The following is a 23,435-nucleotide window of genomic DNA, read 5'->3' on the forward strand; positions in this document are numbered from 1 at the left end:
TGCAAACAGTATTAATAGAAGTCGATCCACAAAGCAAACTTTTCTGCCATGCAAATGTAGTAATTAGAGTCACAGTTAGAGAAACAGATTGAGTTTAATAATGTCAAAGCAAACAAAATGTAGACGACTGGGGCTCTGTGATCTAAAATGCCTTCAGTACTGCTATTGTAACAACATGATCTATGTACTATGCAACTGTTTCGCATATATTAGTTTAAGACATGAATTCTTGCTGTGCAGCCCATTGTAAATACAGAAAACTGTACCTTAATCCTTATAAAATGGTGACACTATAGGAAAGAATGAAATAAATGCATTTGATAGAATTACCTCAAAGTAAGTAGACATAAGACTGAATTCAATTAGGAGCAATCTTGTAAAATGCATCTCAAAGAGTTTGAACCAATACAATTAAAAAGTAGCATAAAAATATTAACAACCTTCATTTTTCCACTAGAGCAATATATAAAATTGCATTTATTGCCAACGCACATCAAAAGGCTGAAACTGAGGGGAGGAAGGGAAATATTGCTTTTGAGTGTTACCAAACTGTTACTGGCAATTGATTGCAAACTTCTAACCTGGGTTTGATTTACACTTAAAATATAACTTTTTACAGTCTTGTTATAAATGACAGTTACAAATATTTAAAAAGGAAACATTTGATGGATGTGGATAACATACATGTATAAAAATGTTGTCTCTTAACATCACCTTCTGATAGCAAGGGAAAAGTCCAGAGAGAATACACATCAGTAATCAGTAGACTATCTGTTGTTAAATATACATTAAAAAGCATTTCACACTTTCATTTTTGCTAGTAAGTATGAGATTTGCCTGAAGGTAGAACTTAAAAATTCTGTACTGTAATATCAGGCAATCCATTCCAGCATGTATTGATAAAAATGTAATAAAATACTTACATAATGAATGCATTTTATCAATATCTCTCCCATGGGGCTAATGCTGGACATATCACCACCTCTGTAGCTACCAACAAATCCTGTCCCATGACCATCAAGCAAAGGTGCCCCAGTGTCTACTGCATAGAACTGCCAGATACCTCTGCATGGAACTCCTCAGTGCTGTATCTTTGGGTTTTTTTAAATCTTGGATCCCAGATTTAGAGCCCTGTCTAAACATTTAGGAGTACCCTATGCAGCAAAAATCATCAGAAGTGGTAGAAAAAACAGTATATTTATATGAAATTATAAAAAATATTTTCCACATTGCAGTAATGATTCAGGGTTTTTTCACATGATTTTATAGCATTGTAAATCACAATTTTCTCAAATGATGAACCATACACTAAAACTCCAGCTAGAACTGGTTTTGCTTATTTTAGTTCAGATTTATCTCAAATCATATGATGCAAAACTAATGAAATGAGTTAATGTCACTTATGCTGCAATATCTAAGATGTGGCTATAGAGCCACGAACATGGTTCATGGTACCAGGTATGAATGATATCACACAATCCAATCTAACAAGAATGTAATTAACCCATGACAGAACTATAATGATGGGGAAAACCTTAAATTGACCTTAATCCTGCAAGTTGATCCATGTAGGCAGATCACTGCACCCACTGCACAAGTGGAGCCTTCATCAGTGGGGATCCATGCAGATTAAGGGATGTAAAGAGCTGCTTGCAGGATAAGGCTATAATTTGTTGGTTTGGTTCAGTAAGCAGCCAAAGCTTTGAATACTTTTCCTAACATAGTAAGGGCTTCTCTAACTCCTACAGCCTTAGAATTCCACCTGTCCCGCTGGAAGGGAATGCCCGTTTTACAGGAACTCAGTGTGATTCAATGCAATTGATCCAAAAGGGCAGGAAGTCCTTGGAACTGGGACTACATTTTCCTTCCTTCCAAATTCCAAACTGGTTATCTTTTGACTATTTTCCCTGCATACTTTTCAAAAGGTTCCTATTTCTCCATTCAATTCCACCACCACCTCCACCAAGCATTGCCACAATGATTCTACATTTTTAAATACCAGTATCTCACCTGGATCCTAAAATGGCCTCACAGTTCAAATTTTGAACCCCCCTCCCCCAACAGCTTTTATCTGAGTCAGAGTTTAAATAGATGGGAAAAACCTCACCTCATATTGTTTGGAGGCAGGATCTGAGAGTTCCTCTTCTAATTTATAGGGTTTACTTGGATTGAGTCTGGGACTGTCTGATTGCTGCTAACTGTGGGTGTTTGTAATACACTACAGATAGCAATTTATGTTTTTTACATCCAGAGGCTTGTGCAGTAGGAGATGTCTATTTTATAAATGTGGATAGATTCATAAATAAAGAAATCAGATTTGGATTGTGCTGTTTGCTGGAAAACAGTGGGCTTCTCTGTTGTGGAGCCCATAGAAACCTACTAGTAAGAGATCAAGAGGCCAATTAGATCACTCAGGAGACTTGTGGAATTGGTTCTTATGGCACACATTTAGTATTTTGACAAGCCTGGGCTGAAATGTCCCACGTGATGGGGCTTCCACCACTTCCCTTTGGAAGTTATTCTGCAGTTTAATATATATCCTCACTAAAAGAAGTTTTCCTGACACTTTGCTTAAATTGTCCCTCTCTCAATGCCAAAACGTTAGACTTATGTATACTCTTACAGTATCTACTATAGGATTTTCTAGAGTTGTGAGGAAGACAATGAAACATTGGGGGGCCAAATCCTCAGGCTCGGCTACAGTGCCAATGAGCTCTTAAACAAGAAGTTGGGGATTTGATTGGCATGGGGTTATCCTCAGCTGGCACAAAGACAACAGCCCAATGGAATCAGACAGTTGGCTTAAAGTGACCTTAGGCTACTCCTACCAGCCGTATTGAGTGATAGCTCAGCACAGCTAAAGATTCAATTACTAATTCCCGTGCCCCAATCATTAACATCTTTAGGGCCAGTCCAACAAGCTGTACAAGGACTAGGATTTACACAGATTTCCCTAACGGTGATGAAGGTAGCATGTGTGGGGAAGATGGTTGTAGTTAATCATACACACTTCTCCAGTTTTACTTTTAGAGAGGAAAGGATGGTGAGATAATAACTTTTACTGGACCAACTTCTGTTGGTGAAACAGACAAGGTCCAATAAAGTTGGTCCAATAAAAGATATTACCTCACCCACCTTGTCTCTCTCATAACCTGGGACCAACACGACTACATCAATACTACAAACTGTTTTGCTTTTGTCAGATTTTGAGCAAATCTTTATTTTGTTGTCCATGTTGTGAACATTACATTGCTTTATTGAAGGATGCATTCATATGAAGGAAAGAATATTAAACATGCACGCTATTGACTTGAAGACACTGTAGGTTGGATTAATAAATAACAGGTAAATTTTTTTTTAATTTAAGAAACAGCAGTTTATATTCACAAGTTGTCTATTTTTAATTTTTTTAGCTAGAAATACAATTTTTCTAACAATATAGAAAAGTAGTTTGGGGTCACTATATTTCATAGAAAATATAGCACTTATGTACACTGCATAACACATAGTTCAATATTTACATAGTGATGGTTTCTATAAATCACTGTAAGTATGTATTAAAATTCAGAACTAGATAAAGAGCAAATAAGAATGTCATTTTTTGATAAAACTTGAAAATTAAAAAAAAATTTAACCATTATCCCTTTGAATTAAGCTATAACTAGCTAGGGATCTCTTTGTATACCTTAATACTTGATTAGAAGTTCAAGTCCTTTCTTACATGTAATCGATTTCTTGTTTCTTACAATCTCTCATACTAAATTTTCTCCCCAAAGCCATTAAATCATATCCACATTTAGATTTTTCATGACAAAAGGCTCCAATTTATATTACTTTTTTTCAGCTCAGTACTGATTAAGCCAAGCCTCCTGTGACAATATGTGCAAGTGGTCAGTCAGTGTAAAGATACCAATGTATGCTTTTACCCCTAAGCAAGCCAGTAGACAAGCATGCTTAACCTGTACAGCAATACAATGGATGCTCTTGCTTCCCTGGACATACAGCCTGATTTTATATATTGGTGGCTCTCTTCTGATTTCAGAAAGAGAGAATTCTTCAAGCCTCTAAACCATATAAAATTAACCTCTAAGACCTATAACCTTAAATCTTTCTCTCTCCAGGTCTAAACACACACTCAATTTTCTTTCTAGCTATATTATTAGTATAGACATAGATACACATATACACACACTGTATTAGGTCTGTGAAGCAGTGTCACGGTTAATCATCCTGAACTTGTCTCCTGATTTTTACTGACCTGTAGGTTAGGACAAGATGCGTCAGGATGCATCTTGTCCTAACTTCTGGGTCACATTAGAACAAGTGATGGGTTTAGGATGATTATCTCAGATGATACAAATAGGTTAGAGTAGAAGACAAACACAAAGTTCACTCTAATTTTTATGAGTTTAATTGGGGAGGGCTGAAAAGGGGGAGATTTGGTTTCCTGGGGCTCTTTGAACTTCATAACTTCTAAGTTTTTGATTCAGCCTGAAAGCCTCTCAACTTAAAAGTTGACTATTTAAAAAGTGAGGGTGGCCTCTATGCAACATATATGCCTTTTCAACTTAGAACTTCTGTTTTAAAATCAAGTTGCTTTAAACTCTTGTGAAAAACTTAAAAGACTCCTATGATCTCCATTACCCTTTACTAATTTTATATAGAAACACACACACATACATACACACTTTTTCAGGCCTATTTTTAGCTCTCTAATTTACTTCTTGGCACAGCTAAGAGAGGGTGTGTGCGTGCACATGACTGTATGCACACTGAGAAATTATTACACAGGAGTTGAGATTAATAAAAAGGTTAAAATAAAAAAAATGAAAACTCCTTTTTAGAAAAAAAGTGCAGATTCTGGGAAGCACTCAGGGAATGTTTTCGAGCACTGTCGTGATAATTTCTGAGAAGCACTTGAAATTATGAGGAAAAACAATTTGGCAAGGTTATTTAGTTTAGCAAGGTTGCATCTGCACCTTAAATACACATTTCTTAGTACAGACTGACCAAGCGTCTGGAATACAGTGATTAAAAAATATATTGCATGGAGATATACACATTTGATTCCTTAGCTCAGGAAGTAAATCAAGGTTTACTATGCACTCATCTTCCCTCCATGAGCGTTTCTTAGTTACCTGTAGGTTTTTTAGCTGATCTTGGGGAAATATGTTGAAAATATGGCTGCAACAACTGAAAAGCAGACTGAAATGCACTCAATCATACTATAATTGCACAGGATGGTTTTAATTAGGGTGCAGACAGAATATCAACATTTGTTTCTGATAATGTCCATGATTTAAGTTTGTTGTTTTTGTTTGGGTGAGTTTCTCAGGAGCATCTCCTTACTTCCAAGTGAAATTTCAAGCTGTTACACTAGGGGAAGTTCATATCCCATCTCTTTCTGGAAAAAAAAAGTGACCACAACACAGAGGTGCATAAGTGCATGTCTATACACATAGGAAAAGCCAAAATGCACCAGATCATGCTTCTTTTCAGGTCAGCGGCAAAGCTCCCACTGATTTTGATGGGCATGGCTCTAGCCTTATGTCTAGATTTTCATGGAAATATTTATCCACATACTTGTTTTCCTGCTGGGCATTCTTTACATGCCATATCGACCCAAGGTCTGCTTTGTTTTTGCAATCATCAGAGAGAGGTATATACACCAGCTTGTTGTGATCATACATAAGCAGCTGATGCCAAATTCAACATTCCCAACTTACAAAAAGCCATGACTTTAAAGACTTTCCCATCCCAAACCCCACATACCTTCCCCACCCCCTCTCTCTCCTCCCACCAAAATGTATGATAAATGCTATGGTTGTGAGAATGAGGGGTCCTTTCCTTATGTCTACGGCTGCATCAGAAACCAACACGACACAGCACTACAGAGTTTTCAGTCAATAATGGAAATCTTTAGCTTTTGGCTTAACTGCTACATCTACTGTACGAAAAAAACACAAAAGAGATAGATCTTTTCCCCTACTTCTTAGAACTGAATTTGTTTTCTTTCACCTAAAGATATGGGATGCATATCAGGTTTTTTGCTTATGACAGCTAATAGAAAAAAAAAGGCTTTTCCCCTACATCAAAGTATAAATGTGAAGGACACTTTCAAGTACATACCTAACTGTAGAAAATAAGAGGTATGCATAGCTTCTGTTTTGTGTTTATTCTTGTTACCAGTACAAGCTATCAGTTTCTTCTCAAAAAGTTCACTCCAACCCTCATGTTAATAACCATCTTGCAACTTTCATCCAAGTGGACCCCAAAGAGCTTTACAAACTTTTACTAATCAATATTACAGATTACAGTCCAAATTTTGCTCCAGTGTGAATCTTGACTTCATTTGACAGCAAATGGGTTATCATTTAGCACTGCAGCACTACAAAGAGCAGAATTTGTCTCCATACATGTAGGAGGAATGTCACAGAAATGCCACCAGGACTGGGATGGAACAGAGCAGCTGTCTAACTGTGCATAACAGTGCTTCACAGCAGAGAGAGTGAAGAATACCATAGTCCAACTGAAACTGCAAACGGAATTTAAGTACGTGGAATGTAATAACCACAGTTGAAATCTGGCTCGGACATTGGAGTTAACCACCTACACTCTTGCTAAAAGGATTATGGGATCTTTACTGACCAAAAGTATTCAGATCCTCTGTTTTATATTTCATCCTAAAGACAGCACCTTCAGCAGCATCATCCCCCACTACCAATCTGCTGGAGCATTGGTTCAGTACTACTACAGAGGGAACAGTATCACCTAGTAGATCACTAATTATCAGCATTTCTTTAGGATCTGGATTTTCTCTAGAGGGCTCCCATCGCTCTCTCTCCGAAATAAATATTCTCTATTCTTAAGATCACATCAACCTTAAATCTCCACAATAATTAATCTCTTTACAACAGTCTGAATACTTGGCCCTGTAAGATTGTGGTATAACGAGGTGAAGCATGTTGGAACAAATTATATAAAGATGCACAGAGTCAAAAGAATGTGTTCCTTGATTAAATAAAGCTTTGGCAGAGGCAAGAAAGTTAGAATATACATCACAACAACAACCAGAATTTTGGGCAATGTACATCCACGTGAATTAAAGTAGTGAGTTCTGGAAAAGTTCTAGTTCACCAAGGGAGTTACTCCAAAACAGCCATGCCCTCTCAGAGATTGAGTGCTGTCAATTTCTATTGCTGGACTAGGCCAATACATTGTAGAGTAGTCCTAATCAGTTGGAAGCAGCATCATGTGAAATCCGCCCATCTTCCCCTTTGCAAATTATCCCAGGTGTATTTGAGTAACATGCATAGATACTATTTTTTGGGTAGAGGGTGTACATGCCCAAATGTACAGATTACTTTCACAGACCAATAGTCTCCATCACAAAATGCTGTCACACAGTACATGTAGAATATCCAGTCTGCATGAAGTTAAGAATATATATATTTGGGAGGGTGTGCAGGGCAGAGAGAAGATAAATTTGCCCCATGCTCTTTCAGTTGGGTGGGAGCTTTCTGGAGGATATTTATGATCAGCACCCTGCTAGAATCCAAATACAAATAATTTACAAATGAAAAGAAATCTCTCATAAAGAGAGGAGGAAACCCTATTTTATCATTCATAAAAGAAATGTTAATTTGGACATCTACCCATCCCCCCTAAAAAGTATTAATCTCTGCAACTTAAGTAATGTTATTAGGATGCCAGGGCACAGGTTTTAAATGCTTCTTATGATTTTTAAAATATATTGTTTGACTTTTGATAAAATATTCACTTTGTTATGCAATGCTCTTGATTGTGGACCCAATAAGAATGTATAATTCATTAGAGATGATCACTTTTCTCTTAGTAACAGTGTGTGTAGCATTTTTATTTTAAAAGATATGATAAATCACTGTGCAGTTACAACATATTTAATCACTGCAGCTCCAGTTTCATTTAATCATAGCTGCTCCATCTAGGATCTTTATAGTTAAGGGCATCTCAAATTTTTTCACAGTGACCCCCCCTGCCCATATTCAGAGGCTTAAAATTTAGCTGGAGAAGAGAAATTCTGATTTGAAGCCAGAACCTGAATCTCTTTATAATGTTTTACACTGGTGTAACTCCACTAACTTCAGTGGAGTTAGACTTGATTTACACTGTGCAAGTGGGAGAAGAATTTGGCTGGCTCGAAGCTTAAAATTAACAAATCTGACAACTTTGGTAATGGTGTCGCTACTGCCCTATTATACTAATCTTTCTCCATAAATAAATATTGAGTTACTAATTTTAAAAAGATACAAATGGTCATCTTTTAGCAGCTGCCATTAACATGATTTTATTATTTAACATTTGTGTTGGGGCAGTAGTCCCTATAGGCCACAACCAGGTGAGACTCATTGTGCTAGGCACTGTACAAAAGGTATTTAACAAATGAACACTTACCCTCTTACGATCAATACAGGCTGATATTTTCAAAGCTGTCTAAGAAGTGATTCCCAAATTACTATTACAATTCATGGAAGTTGGGTATCCAACCCTCTGAGGGCTTGTCTATACTTAAAGCGCCGCAGTGGCACAGCTATAGCACTTCAGTGAAGTTGCTACCTACGTTGGTGGAAGGGACTTATCCCATCCGTGTTGCTACTCACCTCCCTGACAGGCAGTAGCTAGGATGACAGGAGAATTCTCTCATCAACCTAGCGCTGTCTACACTGGAAGTTAGGTCAGATTTACTGCGCAGCTCAGGGGTGTGGTTTTTCCACATCCCTGAGTGATGTAGTTATATCAGCCTAATTTCCAAGTGTAGACCAGGCCTTTGACAGCTTTGAAAACCAAAGCCTTGGATTCTAAATATAAAGAAATATGGTGATCTCTCCGTTTCTCTATAGCTCTGTGGTTATGGAAAATGCATTTACAAGAGCTTCTTATCCCCTAAGCAGCTCCACGACTAAGTGGGTTCTAAGTAATTGAGGGCGGAGTGGAGGGTATTGTTCTTAGGCACAGGGCAAACCTGGTTCCTCAGGGAGGTAGGGCCATTCTGCAGGAAGCATATGCAGCCTTCTGGAAATGCATGTGCTCCAGCAGATACAGCTGGATAGGGCCTCTCATAAATAGAAACACCATGGACATGGCATATGAAATTCTGCACTTTAGTTATAACTGTACATTTCCTGGATTTCTGCAGTTTAAGCCAGACCTTAAGGACACTTTTTAAAAAAAGAAAAGTGAATGGGGGTTGAGCTTGCAAAACCTGTGTAATTTGGTACAAAGAGGTAATTGCGCATGTAAAATATCCAGTTGCACACACAACCATGTGTAACAGGGTGTGCTGAGTCAGGTGCTGGCTCAGTACCCTATCACTCAAATCCCCCCCAATATGGGTTAACTGTGACCTAACTGGAAGATCAATTAACAAGTGGGGCTACAGCTAAGGCGCTAACTAGAAGGGGAAGCCACCCCAGTAGTTGGGAGCAAATAAATTAAGAAGAAGGAAGCTCTGGAAGTGGAGAGCTGAGAGGCTGAAGGACGGCAGAGATAGGCAGGGCTGGCTGCTGCTACTACCATTAGTACCACTCCCTTCCCTAGAAGCAAGTGGAAAAGTTGTCTATGGAATGTAAATATATGTTAATAGCACTACAGGCTGTGGACTGCTGGAGCAAAATAATAAAGTGAGGTGATGGAGACCTGGAGAGGCCTGAAAGGACTCTCAAGAAGACCACACATTACACAATGGCAATCATCATTTTTCAGAAGCACTTACCAATTTTGCATAAATGACTTTATTTTGGGGCTTGTTTAAGAAAATGTGGCCCATAGTGTTAATGTTATCATGTAATCAATGTAATTATTAGAATTTTCATAGTTTGGGAGGCAGTGCTACCTAATACACTGATAATTGGACTGGGAGTTACAATTCTGGACTTCTATTTGCAGGTTCCTTGTGCCTTTGGCAAGTCATTTAAACTTGTCTATGCTTCAGTTTTGCCATTCATAAAAGAGGAATAATGAATAGGATATTGGGAGAATTTGGAAATGTTTGTAGAGAGCTCTGAAGATGTATTATTATATTTACAATATATATAGCTCCAACAATTGCCTAGGTGCTGTTCAGTCAAGATCTCTGCTACGATACAAAGCATGTGTAGATGAATCGTCATGTCCTATATCAGGGGTGTCCAACCTGCGCCTGAGAAGGAGCAAGAATTTACCAATGTGCATTGCCAAAGAGCCACAGTAACACGTCAGCAACCCCCGGCAGCTCCCTCCCTACTAGCCCCCAGTGTCTCCCACCCGCCAGCAGCACCGCTGATCAGGAAATAACCCTCAATCTCTGTGCCTCCCGCCTGCCACAATCAGCTGTTTTGTGGTGTGCAGGAGGCTTGGAGGGCTGGGGTGAAGAGGTGGAGGAGCAAAGGCGCACCAGACTCAGGGGAAGGGGCGGGGGCCTTGGGGGAAGGAGTGGCGTGGGGCTGGGACCTGGGGCCCTGAAGAGCCAGGGATTGAGCAGTGAGCACCCTGTAGCACGTTGGAAAGTTGGCGCCTGTAGCTCCAGCCCCAGAGTCGGTGCCTATGCAAGGAGCCGCATATTAACCTCTGAAGATCCGCATGTGGCTCCGGAGCCAGAGGTTGGCCACCTCATCCTATATCCTATAGTCAGTGATTATATCTAATGTTCACCACAGTGAAAACAAAGCAAAATACCCAACATTCAGGTCAGACTAAATTATCATAACGGTCCTCTTTGGCCTTAAATCTATGAACCATTTAGTCAATATTATCTGGAAAAAATAAGAAACAAAGGACCAAGTCCTGATGATCTCATAGGCAAAGCTCCCATTGAAGTCAGTGGGAGATTTGCCAGGATAGGAACAGAAGGAAGAATTTAGTATTTCATCCAAAGACCATAGCACTGGAGTAAAAAGTACTGATAAGTGTAAGTAGATTTCATAAAACGCTTAGGTCTCTGATTCAACACAAAGTTGCAACTCAATAAAGAAATTTAGTTGTGCTCTATGCTGAGTATATGAATGGTAGAAGAACAGGAAGACTGATTTCTGTCTTTAGTATTCATTAGGGAAACATGCATTATTACTTGCAATATATACAAAATGATCTTAAGAGGCCTCTTTCTTTTGACTGTTTACATAAAAAAAAATCATGCCAGGAAAATCAAGTTAACTGTAGATGCACATGTGACACAGAAGGAAGATGGCAGAGTGCACATATGATGCTAAAAAGGCAAAGGTTGGTAGAATATAAAAATTCAAATCCATAAAGCGTGCAGCAAGTTATCTATCTGCACACATTACAGGCACTGAAATGCAGAAGAAAGTGGGAAAAATGTATTGCGGTGTGCAAGGTAATAATAACTGTGGCTGCATGCCTTAATACCCTCTTGTCCCAGCAGTCCTGACTTTCTAGGCAGCCCACTTCTCCACATTAACAGTAGTCATTTGGAGAGCAGCAAACGTGCCATTAGAAGCACTTTTACAAGTGTATATTCATCCACCAATTAGCTTAATGTGGCCGCTTTCTGCATATTTTCTATCCAGGCTTGCACAAATCTTATTAATATTTCCCCCTAGCGCTTTGACAGATTACCTTGTCATTATGCATCCTGGAGCCTTTTAAACAATATGGGTAAACTACTGTTTGCGAGGTTAATGACAATTATCCCCTAATTACTGCATAAGTCACTCAGTCCACTTTATCTGATAGGCAGGGTTCTGCTCTGTGTATCTGCCATTGTGTCACCATAAATGAATCTTGTATAGCCATGTTTATCTGTCGTTGCCTTGTAAATTACACTGACAGAAGAATGAACAAATTACTGTGTGTCATCACTTAAATACAGCTTCTGATAAAAAAAACTCCCACAATTACAGCACTTGAATTTCAGCCTGAAGCCTGATCACAATTAGTGAAAACATATTTAATGTTCTAAATGATATATTTCAGAGATGATGGGTCAGGATTTAGTAGTGGAGCCCTGAAGTGATGGGGGTAGGGTTGCAAGAATAGGAGAAACACAAAAACCGATGGTAACAGTAATGCTCTTATCATCTGATTGCTTTCACTGTTATTTTAACAGACAATATGACTACCTGGTAGTATTTTCCAAATGTTCTCTCACCCAGATCAGAAGAGATGTGCCTAACGTTACAATTTCAACAGTTTTCCACCCTCTACTCCCTGCTGTTTTCAGCAATACAAATGGAACACAACGGCCCAACATATATGAGGCCAGAACTAGTATAAACTCACAGGCTACACTAATTTAATGGATAAAACGGATTAGTAACTTAGATCCAAGGTCTGCCCTGATCAGTCCCACTGATTCCAATGGATTGATGAGGGTGTAAGTCTAGGCAGAAGCTGGCAGGCAGTGTTCAAGTCTATTTTTTTTAAATATATATAATTAACAAAATTATCTTAGCACCTTTGCTGTATTACAGTGTCTCTGCTTTGGGTCTCCTCATTGATATAAAGTGGCAGAAAAAAATGGGCTCAATTTATTGCTGCCAAGGGTGGCTGTCCTGATAGGCACTGAGTTAGCACACATCGAAGGCTGGTGACAGCCCCCTAGGGGAAGAGAGGCTCTTGATGACTGGTACTACTTTCCATCCTTGGGCAATGGCTAGCCCCACAACCGATACAAAGTATCCTGTATTCAGAAGGACTAGAAGTCTAAGGGAGAGAGTGAATTTGAAGTGGCTAATAAGAACAAGCTTAAACCCGCCATTCTTTATTAAACAAACATTCTGTTAATGCAGTGCTATGAAAGGTGACAGACTGAGAGCCCTGGAGATTTCAGCCCTCTAGCTATCTGCACAGCAGGTACAGCACAAATAACACCGAAGACACAGTCTTTCCCGTACTGGCTCCACCACAACTTGGACAGGCAACCCCTACGGCCAGTAGGGCTGTTAAATCTCCAGACCCTTTTGTTGCATAATTGTGGTGGGTTTGTGATGAGGACACTTGCCCATCGGGACTGAGATCACCATGTAGGACCCCAAACAGCCATCACACAAGAACTTCCAGTCACCACTGACCTAGACAGGTCTGGGACCAGAAAACAGAACATGAAGTATATTTTAAAACATGTTCACTGCTATACTCTGATGAATGTACAGTTCAACTCCCAGAAGCTAAAGGAATGGCTTGTAAATTAGTGCAGACTTTGGCCCTTGAAAGTTAAGAGCATCAAATTATATTCGTTGAAATTTCTGCAGATGAAATGGGAAGTGTGATTTTTAGAAGCTGATGATTAGTTAGTGTAAGTAAACAAGTCACACCAACACTGCAGACCTGTTTTAGGCTGTGTTACACGAAATACGTGCTTTCATTCAGTTGGATTATGAATGTGTCCTATTTAAAGAGAATGGGTACATTGAGATGTTGGAAGATAACAATGGTTTTGTAAGCAACATGCACAAGTACAGTACCTCTCATCATGCCTTCAGCACGGGTTGGAAGAAAATGCTATAGCAAAATGGGAGGAAAATGTAAGAGCCAACATTGATAGGGATAGCTGAAGAGCCTGATCGATTTTGAGTAAGCACTACCTCAAGGGCCTTGGTCCCAGCAGGATTGATCTCTCTGTCTGTCCTGTGTTCAGTCAATGCAACTTCAGCAGGGTATCCACTGCGGAAATAAATGAAAGCACTGCAGTATCCCCCCCTCCCACTTCCCCCCCCCCGCTCAGCTGAAGGAAATGTAAACCCTGATGTGGCTGAAGGTAGAGCAAAAGGCAACAGAGGGTCAAAAAATGTTCAGGGAACAAAATGCTATCGCTTCTGTGTAAAACAAAACTTGGAAAAATGCATTTCCAAATCATTAACGTTTCTCTTTTAATCCGGAGTTTCATTGGCCTCTGACCTTTGCTAATGGCATAGTAACTCTGCATGACAGAGACAAGTATTACACACTTTTACTGGTTAAGTTGGCCGTGTCATGTCAAATGAAGGTGAGGATTAGCACCTGTCAATTATGCAGAAAAGAGTGGGTGCAAAATCCAATTCTAACCATGAAGGGCAGGGTAATGGGACTGCCTGCTGACTGGAAAAAATACTGGATTGGTTTAGCAAAACAAGTTTTAAAAGATCTTTGGAAATACAACAGGGTAAAATAAGGAGACAACTAAGAAACCAAAAACAAAAATACACACATTCATGCTGGTTATAGTCTCTCTCTCTCTCTCTCTCTCTTTTGCACATTACAGTTTCTGTGAGCACATTTCTGGTTTCATCAGCTTGCTTTGAACAATCTCTGGAGATGCTGAGCTCCTTGCAGAAAGCTCCATTCATTAAGGAATATTATTTACACGGATATTATTCAGTTTTGCTTGAGCTCTTTTAAATTTAAGTTGTATCTTTGATCTATGGCTGATTCAAAAAGCTAAGTGATGCTCTGCGTGGACATAGACCAGCAGGTGCTAAAGGTTGAGGTAAGCATGAAGCTACCGTAAAATTCAAAACGTATATACTGTTAACAAGCCTGTTCATTCAGAGCGTTAGTTATGGGAGGAAATTCTACCGAGGAAGTTGAATGCCATCATATTCAAATATTCAAAACTGTGCTAAGAAAAATTACACTCATGTATCAATTACTTATCACTCATAGCAAATTTTTCACATGGCAGAACTTTGTTTACAGTATTGATCTCTCAAAGATAGAGAAAAACAGGAGCAAAAATTACATTTTGCACTGTTGTTCAACAAGAACAGAATGAGCTCAGAATACACAACATAAATTCATGGTGTAGTCTGAAAAGAGGATGAGTGTGAGAGTTGGAGCCAGGAGTATTGTAAGAGTTATGGGTTAACATGCCTTTTCTTCAGTGTTGGATTGGCCCTTTACTTAGGCAAAATCCCTATTGATTCAATGGGACTTTTGCCTGAGTAATGATTTCAGAATTGAGTTTTAATATGTCCTTTCCAGACATCCAAGCAAGTGACCTTGCACAACGTGGAAGGCTGATTATAGGTGAGGACATACTAAAAATAGGTGGGCTTGGTTCACAGGTCTACCTACAAATTTTATTTTCAGTTTGTAGCCCTGGAGTTGCACTTTGAATTTGATGTTCAAACAACCTCTAGAAGACAATGAAACTCAATGGAAGCTTCCAAATTGTGCATGGTTTTAGGTTAAGAAAACAAAACCATGAATTTCAGACAGCTGCTAACTGCAAAAATATCCAGTCTTTTCATGATTTTAATCTCTGCTCCTCAAAGCAGAGAGGAAGGGGATGGTCCAGTGACTGGCTATCCAGGTTTAATTCTCTACATCCTCACAGGCTTCCTGTGTAATCTTGGGCAAGTCACTTAGTCTCTTTGTATTTGTTCCACAGCTTTAAAATGGTGATAGCACAACTTCCCCTTACCTCACAGGGGTGTTGTGAAAGTAAACACATGAACGATTGTCAGATGCTCAGATGATACAAAAAGAAAAGGAGTACTTGTGGCACCTTAGAGACAAACACATTTATTTGAGTATAAGCTTTCGTGAGCTACAGCTCACTTCATCGGATGCTTATGCTCAAATAAATTTGTTAGTCTCTAAGGTGCCACAAGTACTCATTTTCTTTTTGCGGATACAGACTAACATGGCTGCTACTCTGAAACCTGTCAGATGATACAGTAAATGGGGCAATATAAATACCCTTTGCTTACTGAAAACTTTACCCAGCTTTGTAAATTTTTAGGCAAATCTGTCTCGATGAGAAAGTTTCACATGATTCTAATTACAGGAAAACTGAAAAGCAAGAGAGAATGAGAGCAAGACTAGCCAACAACAGAGAAGTGAAGTACAGTTCATTTGTTTTCCCTGGATGCAAGTTGTAGACGGTGTGACACCCAAGACAGAGTTAATTTGCAAGACTCCTGCTTTTATAAGCAGCTACCAAGAATAAAGCATACAGGGTATGATCAGCCAGTGAGTCTTCGAGAATGATTCTCCACATATTGCTTTTATTAATTTAATCGGTTCAGTCAAAAGGAATCATTTGCTTTCTTCTGGCAGAAAGAATAACCAGGAGATCCCAAATACAATAATCCACAACTTGAGATGAAAGTGCCAGTTCCACCTTGTTTGAATGGAAATCAGTATATTAACATTATCTCTCTCTCTCTCTCTCTCTAATTACATAGTAGATTTTAGGGGAGCCCAGTGCTGTATTTTTGTTTACTTTTTTTTTTTCAATGTGCATTTGCTGCAAGGAACAGACCATTCCATGCAGAGATGCCTCCCCTGAACAAAGATTCTTGTTGTGAAGTGAATAAAATGAATTATTTTCATGAAAAGAGAGTAAGAATAGCCCACAACATGCATTTGAAAAGGAACTTTTTTATGTCTCTGGCATATCCCCAGAATTTAGGAAGGGTATCCAAAATTGCTCCAATGATGGCTAATAAAGCAGCGCTAGTGCTGCCTTTCAACTTTCACTTTTTAATAACAACAATAAAAAAACATATGGAGGTTTACAAACTTCTTGGTTTTGATTTTGTGTTTAAAAATTATGAGACCAAGAAAATTCATAGTAACATCTAAAACTGCTCTATCAGACCATGACCATGTAAACATTCCACATCTTATTTATTTATGGCAATCTGGTAGGAAGCTCAAATAAACTAGTAAAATAAAATGGAATTACTTAATTTCTCCCCCTCCCCGCCCAGATATATGATCCTGTCCTCTGGAGAAACATGTAATCCAAAGGGCAGAAACAAAATTACAGATCAAGCATTAGATCTCAAGTTGCTCACGCGTCTATTATAAGGATGAAAAAGGTTCAGTCTCCGTGGACCGTGCAGCAGCTTGCCTACAGATACACACTCATATACAAGGGCCAAATACACTGTCCTATGTAATTCATACATCCAGGGGAAAATATCATGATGGACATGGAGAATAACTAAGCTCACCGCTAGATGCAAACTGACCCTCCAATACAGAGCATCTCCAATTCCCAGATGCCCCTCAATGGAGGCAAGACCTAAAATGGGTGCAGTTCTATCAGTTTTGTGAAGGATGTAAGAACCCCTTTTTCAATTTCTTACCTTGGACCAAGGTTTGCCATAACATAGAACATCATGAAATCTACACATAAAAAGCCATATTTTTGCAGTTTTGACATAGGCAGTGGGTAACTGAAGCCTGCAAGCCACTGGCAATTTTACCTGGATGAGGACTGGTCAGATCCATAGAGCGGTCTATAAAACTCACTTTAAGTGGAGGTATCATTTCTAAGCTGTTTAAAACATGCCTATATGAACTTCTGCAAATATCTTTGATGTCTTAGAAAAACCTGCTGTTGCCAAGTCATCAGAAAATCCTACACTACGGTTGCCATGTGAACAAATGTTGCATTTGTTTTGTATATTTTTAACTAACTGCATCATAATTCTTTCAATTTGGTGGGGTTAAACAGGCAAGGTGAGATTAAACATGATGGTCTCAATCAACATGGGGTTGAAGGAGGGTGTCACTCCTTCTAAAATCCATTAATCAAAACAAATTACTGATGAAATTCACCATAGGAACATCACAGTAGCATGACTGCGTTGAAACAATTACACTGTGGTGCCACATTACAATAAGGACACAGCAAACAGTAGCAGCACTATAAAAACATGATGGCTTAAGTCTGATGTGACATTGGTCTGAAAGAGCAAAGACACTGAATTTACATTAAAATGAAGTTGACTAATTAGTGCCATAGTCAGGAGTGAATAATCATAAACAAAGCTCAGGTCCAGTATCACATAAGTCATTTTTTGGTATTTATAGTAAGCCATTCTGTATTATGTAGACAAAGAATACTATTAAGTTTAACTTACTTCTACTTCTCTTAAATGTACTGTCTCACTTCCTCGTTTGAGCATTTTTTTCCATTGTGTTTAAGTGCAGCATATATCGATACTAAAACCTATGTGAATTCAATGTTAAGGTGTATGTGGAAAAAAAAGCATGAAAATCAAAGTTAAAGTTCCCGTCGCAATTTAAATTCACAAATGGCACATTGTTAGAACAACGACCTCACTAATTGTGGATGCATTAATAAAGTCATTTTCCCTACAGCTGTTGTACACCACTTTAACTTAATTTATCTCAGCAGCATTATTCCTGATTCACACTGATGAAGGCAAGGGCAGACTCAGGCCCTTTGAGTGTAAGTTGTGCCAAATAAGATAATACTCAAGTCTCCTATCACTAGAGTGAGGGATACATAGGGCCAGATTCTTAGGTCCAGCCAAGTTGTGCTTGAATCAAGCCAGGGGAGGGGAAAGGTGGCTTTCAGCCAGCCTATTGTTCATCTGAGGCTTGGAGTAGCAAACCCAGGAGCTGAGGATCCAGAGAGGAACACTTTTCTGCGGAAAAGGACCTAGGGGTGACAGTGGACGAGAAGCTGGATATGAGTCAGCAGTGTGCCCTTGTTGCCAAGAAGGCCAATGGCATTTTGGGATGTATAAGTAGGGGCATAGCGAGCAGATCGAGGGACGTGATCGTTCCCCTCTATTCGACACTGGTGAGGCCTCATCTGGAGTACTGTGTCCAGTTTTGGGCCCCACACTACAAGAAGGATGTGGATAAATTGGAAAGAGTACAGCGAAGGGCAACAAAAATGATTAGGGGTCTAGAGCACATGACTTATGAGGAGAGGCTGAGGGAGCTGGGATTGTTTAGTCTGCAGAAGAGAAGAATGAGGGGGGATTTGATAGCTGCTTTCAACTACCTGAAAGGGGGTTTCAAAGAGGATGGCTCTAGACTGTTCTCAATGGTAGCAGATGACAGAACGAGGAGTAATGGTCTCAAGTTGCAATGGGGGAGGTTTAGATTGGATATTAGGAAAAACTTTTTCACTAAGAGGGTGGTGAAACACTGGAATGCGTTACCTAGGGAGGTGGTAGAATCTCCTTCCTTAGAGGTTTTTAAGGTCAGGCTTGACAAAGCCCTGGCTGGGATGATTTAACTGGGACTTGGTCCTGCTTTGAGCAGGGGGTTGGACTAGATGACCTTCTGGGGTCCCTTCCAACCCTGATATTCTATGATTCTATGATTCTACTATGCATGTGGGCTTTGCAACTTTTTGTGTGTGCTTTAACAAAACTAGGCACAGTCTTATAAAAAAAAAAAGTGTGGCCAAAATTGCTGACTTCCTTTCCAAAAGCAATGTCAAAAAGGGAGCCAACAGGCAGCTCTGATTTGCCCCTTTTTTTCTCCACTTGTGGGAGTATGGATTTCAGGGAGTTCATTGCTCCATGGGAGGGGTACCCAGTAACTAAACTAATATTAAGAGTAATTGTGATAATTTGACATCCCCAGAATAACATGTCTCACACTGAAAACTGTATGCATTGGAATGCAAGTCATCCAGTGTACAGGTCAAGTGTAATGGAACTGCCTCCATTACTGATTCGTCTCTGAATGGATCATCCATGTACTCCTGCTGATACCATTAGCTACCATTACCTGTCTGCTATGAAGAGAGGTCGTTTAGAGATGAGCTAATTGTGATGGTTACAATCAATCTGTTGGATCCCCAGATGAATATTTTCCCATCATTTCAGTTGAAATTACACCTTTTTCATATATATTCTATTCTATATAGCAGGGATCGGCAACCTTTGGCATGCGGCCCACCAGGGTAAGCCCCCTGGCGGGTTGGGCAGGTTTGGTTTCTTGCCGCATCCACAGATTCGGCTGATTGGGGCTCCCACTGGCCGCGGTTCAACGTTCCAGGCCAAAAGGGGCTGCGGAAAGCGGCAGCCAGCACATCCCTCGGCTCGTGTTGCTTCCTGCATCCCCCATTGGCCTGGAGAAGCAAACCGCGGACAGTGGGAGCTGCAGTCGGCCAAACCTGCAGACACGGCAGGTAAACAAACCGGCCCGGGCCGCCAGGGGGCTTACCCTGGCAAGCTGTGTGCCAAAGGTTGCCGATCCCTGCTATATAGGGGTTTTTTATATTATTTTCAGTTATTACCACAGTATCTGAGAAATCTCTCTCCCTCATTGTAACTGCATCCACTGTCTACAGATTGCAGATTTGTTTACACTTTTCTCTTTTCTGAGGTGGGGTTGGAAGTTCTTTGGCTTTTTTTGGGGGGGGGGGGAGGGCATTGCAATCTGGTTTGAAAATTTTAAGACAGGAAAGAAACCAAGGAAACTAGTTAATGAAGTTCCAGAAGTAGTTGTGGTAGCAGTAGAGAGTGAGGTTTGGAAAGAAGAAATAATGTGGTAAAAAGGATATATGGATTTTACCAGGGGGAAAAGCAATAGTCTGCTCCTTTTCCCACCCACCTCCTTTTGCTTTTTTCAACCAGTAGCAGTGAGAAATGTGGCTATGGCATACCTGTCTAGAATATAACCACCCCCCATGCAAGCATTGGTATGGACTGATGCCAGAACAGTAAAAGCAGCACTCATTTTGCATTTTTAAAGCACTTTGCATTATATACAAAAATGTAAGGCAAATTGATTTCCAAAAGGCTACATTTCCATTTCAAGGTTCTGATGATGACATAAACCACAAGAGAACAAAACCTTCAATGGAATCCGTCAATGGAATCTTAGTCTCACCACAAGCCCACGTATTGGTCTGTGTACTATTCCCGTCATGTGTTTTTAGAAAAAAAGACATACATATACAGGTATAAGAATGGTGCCTTATTTGATCAGGCCCAGTATCAAACAGTGATAACCAGATGACAATGCTTTGGTTTAAAATAATGGCACATAAACAATGAGCTCCTGAGCATTTTTATTACATTTTCTAGAAAATTTTATTTGTTATTTACAGTTATTTGATCCTCAGCCTAATTCTGTCTACATCAGTGGTTTTCAACCTTTTTTCATTTGTGGACCCCTAAAAAATTTCAAATCAAGGTGCAAACCCCTTTAAAAATCTTAGACCATCTGCAGACTCCCAGGGGTCCATGGGCCACCGATTGAAAACCACTGGTCTAGTTTAACCGTTCTCTTGTGAAAGATGCCGAGACAGAATTCACTGCCATAATTATAAAAAATGTTTCTCAGACTTTATGATAACGGCAAGCTTTGTTGCTGGATACACAATGCCTCTTAATAGTCTTCTTTTGTCATTTTGTTTATCTGCCTTGCATTTCATGTTGTGTGAGCACTGGGACTTGGCTGCTATTATATTTGAACTGTCTTACTACAGCAATCCTTTCCTTGTTTTCAGTGGAATTCTACAAGAGACTTTCCTTTAAGGCACAAAAAAAAAAAGTTTGAGATGTGACGCTATCACAACTAAAGCTCAGAGAAAATATAACAGCATTGCAGGGTATTTCAAATATTTTACAAGTATTTAATTATTATTTAATATTTGTATAATGTCTGCCCCTAGAGAGCCAGTTTAGGTTTGGGTCCCCATTGTGCTAGGTTCTGTATATATTTGAAGACACTGTCCTTGTCCCTAAGAACTTACAACCTGACTACTCCTTCCTTTCCATTGCCCCAATCAATGTATAACAAACCCTTATTTCACGGTTCTGAAAATATACATTTCAAAATCAGTGGTAAAGCCTCAGTGACACAGGGCTAAGCAGAACTATGTAAGAGTGTCCCATGAATCTCAGGTGTAACTCCTTGTCAGGAATGCAGATCTTGGTGACATTTACCTCACTTGGCACTGTGTGCTCCACTGATTCAATAAGGCTATAAAAGTGCAACAGGCCTTGATGTCAGTTACATGGTTTTACATACCTACCATGTCAGTGATTCTCAGCCTCCCTGGGAATTTATTCAGATGCAAGTGAATTCAGCCCATAACAATGTCATCTACCTGCCACAAAGCTGGAAATACAATCACCTCTCATGAACCTATGGGGCATGATTGCTGTGTTCTACATGATAAAAGAACAAGCCCTTCCTGGATTTTCCATCTCTCCTATGTACAGTGAATTTCCCTAGGAAGCATCACCTTACACCTTCCCCTTGCTTCCCCCCCCCCCCCACCTACCTCCCAGCACTGTCCTCACCTGAATTAAAAGGCTGCAGAAAGTGTGGAGATCTATTTCTGATTGAGCTACTGCATGGACATATCTGCTTTCTTATTCATTTATTTACAAAGGCTCATAGCTGTGTCAGGCATTTTACAGGCAAATTAAAATGGCAGGCCGCTGCCGTAAGGAGCTTCCAGTCTAACAAACTGTATCTTACAAACACATATTAATTGGGGTATGCTTACTAGCATGAGTAACCTCATTAACAGGCTACTCCTATTAATAAGCACTACTGCCTGAAGAAGTGTTTGTAGACTTGGGCCCTAAACCGGCCACAACACAGCAACAATGGTGCAAGATCAGTGGATGTATTAATAACATTTATTATTTGAATCACGGAAGCAACCAGAAACTCCAGCAGCTTGGGCCCCATTGTTCTGAGCACTATACCTACACATAAAAATAGAAAAGTCTTTCCTTGATGAGGTTATAATCTGAAGTCCAGATCTTGCAAACCCTTAGGCACGTGCTTAACTTTACTCAGAGAAGCAATCCCAATGGTCAATGGGACCACTCAATGATGTAATGTTAAGCATGTGCCTAAAAATTTACAGGAACGGGGCCTAAACTAATCCAAGATTCAAGAAATAGGTGTAAAATGCAAACAGAAGGAGTGGGGGAGGGTAGCAGTGATAGGAACACGTGGTTATGTACAATAGTTATATGCACAATTTGCATTTTAAACCTTTTCTTTAATAGAGATATCAATAAACTGAAATATTATTGACATTAGCAATCCTTACTAACCACGTACCCCAGCCATTATTAGTTGATAATGCAATACTGATAGTTATTACATTTAGCAATTTGTTCTTCTGTTGTTTTTTTTGGGGGGGTGGGAAGAGGTTGGGGATATTGTCAAGAATGAAGGCCAGAGGTGGGAGTCTTAAGATTTTTTTTTTAAACTCACTGTTTGTGCGTTGTTTGCAGTGTTGTTGTAGCAAGTTGGTCCCAGGATACTATAGAGAAAAGGTGGATGAGGTAATATCTTTTATCTTATTGGACCAATTTCTGTTGGTGAAAAAGATAAGCTTTCAAGCTACACAAAGCTTGTCCTCTGGTCTTGGAAAGGTACTCAGTGTCACATCCGATGAAGTGAGCTGTAGCTCACGAAAGTTTACGCTCAAATAAATTTGTTAGTCTCTAAGGTGCCACAAGTACTCCTTTTCTTTTTGCGAATACAGACTAACACGGCTGCTACTCTGAAACAGCTCAATACAAGGTCAAATAGATAGTTTAGCATAAGTAGTTAGCACATATTCTAAGGGACCATTCAAGGTGAAATGATCCATTAACACCCATGTCATAGGACAAAAAGCATGGTTATTGGGCTACAGATTGTTATAATAAACCATAAATCCAGTGTCTTTATTATGACAATGATTTTTGCTGTGTTGACATACCCATGTCCCAGACCTG

General features: G+C 39.6%; 1 protein-coding gene across 5 annotated transcripts in view; it reads right to left on the reverse strand.

The window, feature by feature from the left end:
* The window catches only part of BNC2 (basonuclin 2), a 453,328-nt gene that overhangs the window by 36,017 nt on the left and 393,876 nt on the right, over positions 1-23,435 (reverse strand). The window lies entirely within an intron of this gene.

This window comes from Dermochelys coriacea, chromosome 5 (assembly GCF_009764565.3).
Source record: "Dermochelys coriacea isolate rDerCor1 chromosome 5, rDerCor1.pri.v4, whole genome shotgun sequence".
NCBI classification, from domain to species: Eukaryota; Metazoa; Chordata; order Testudines; family Dermochelyidae; genus Dermochelys; species Dermochelys coriacea.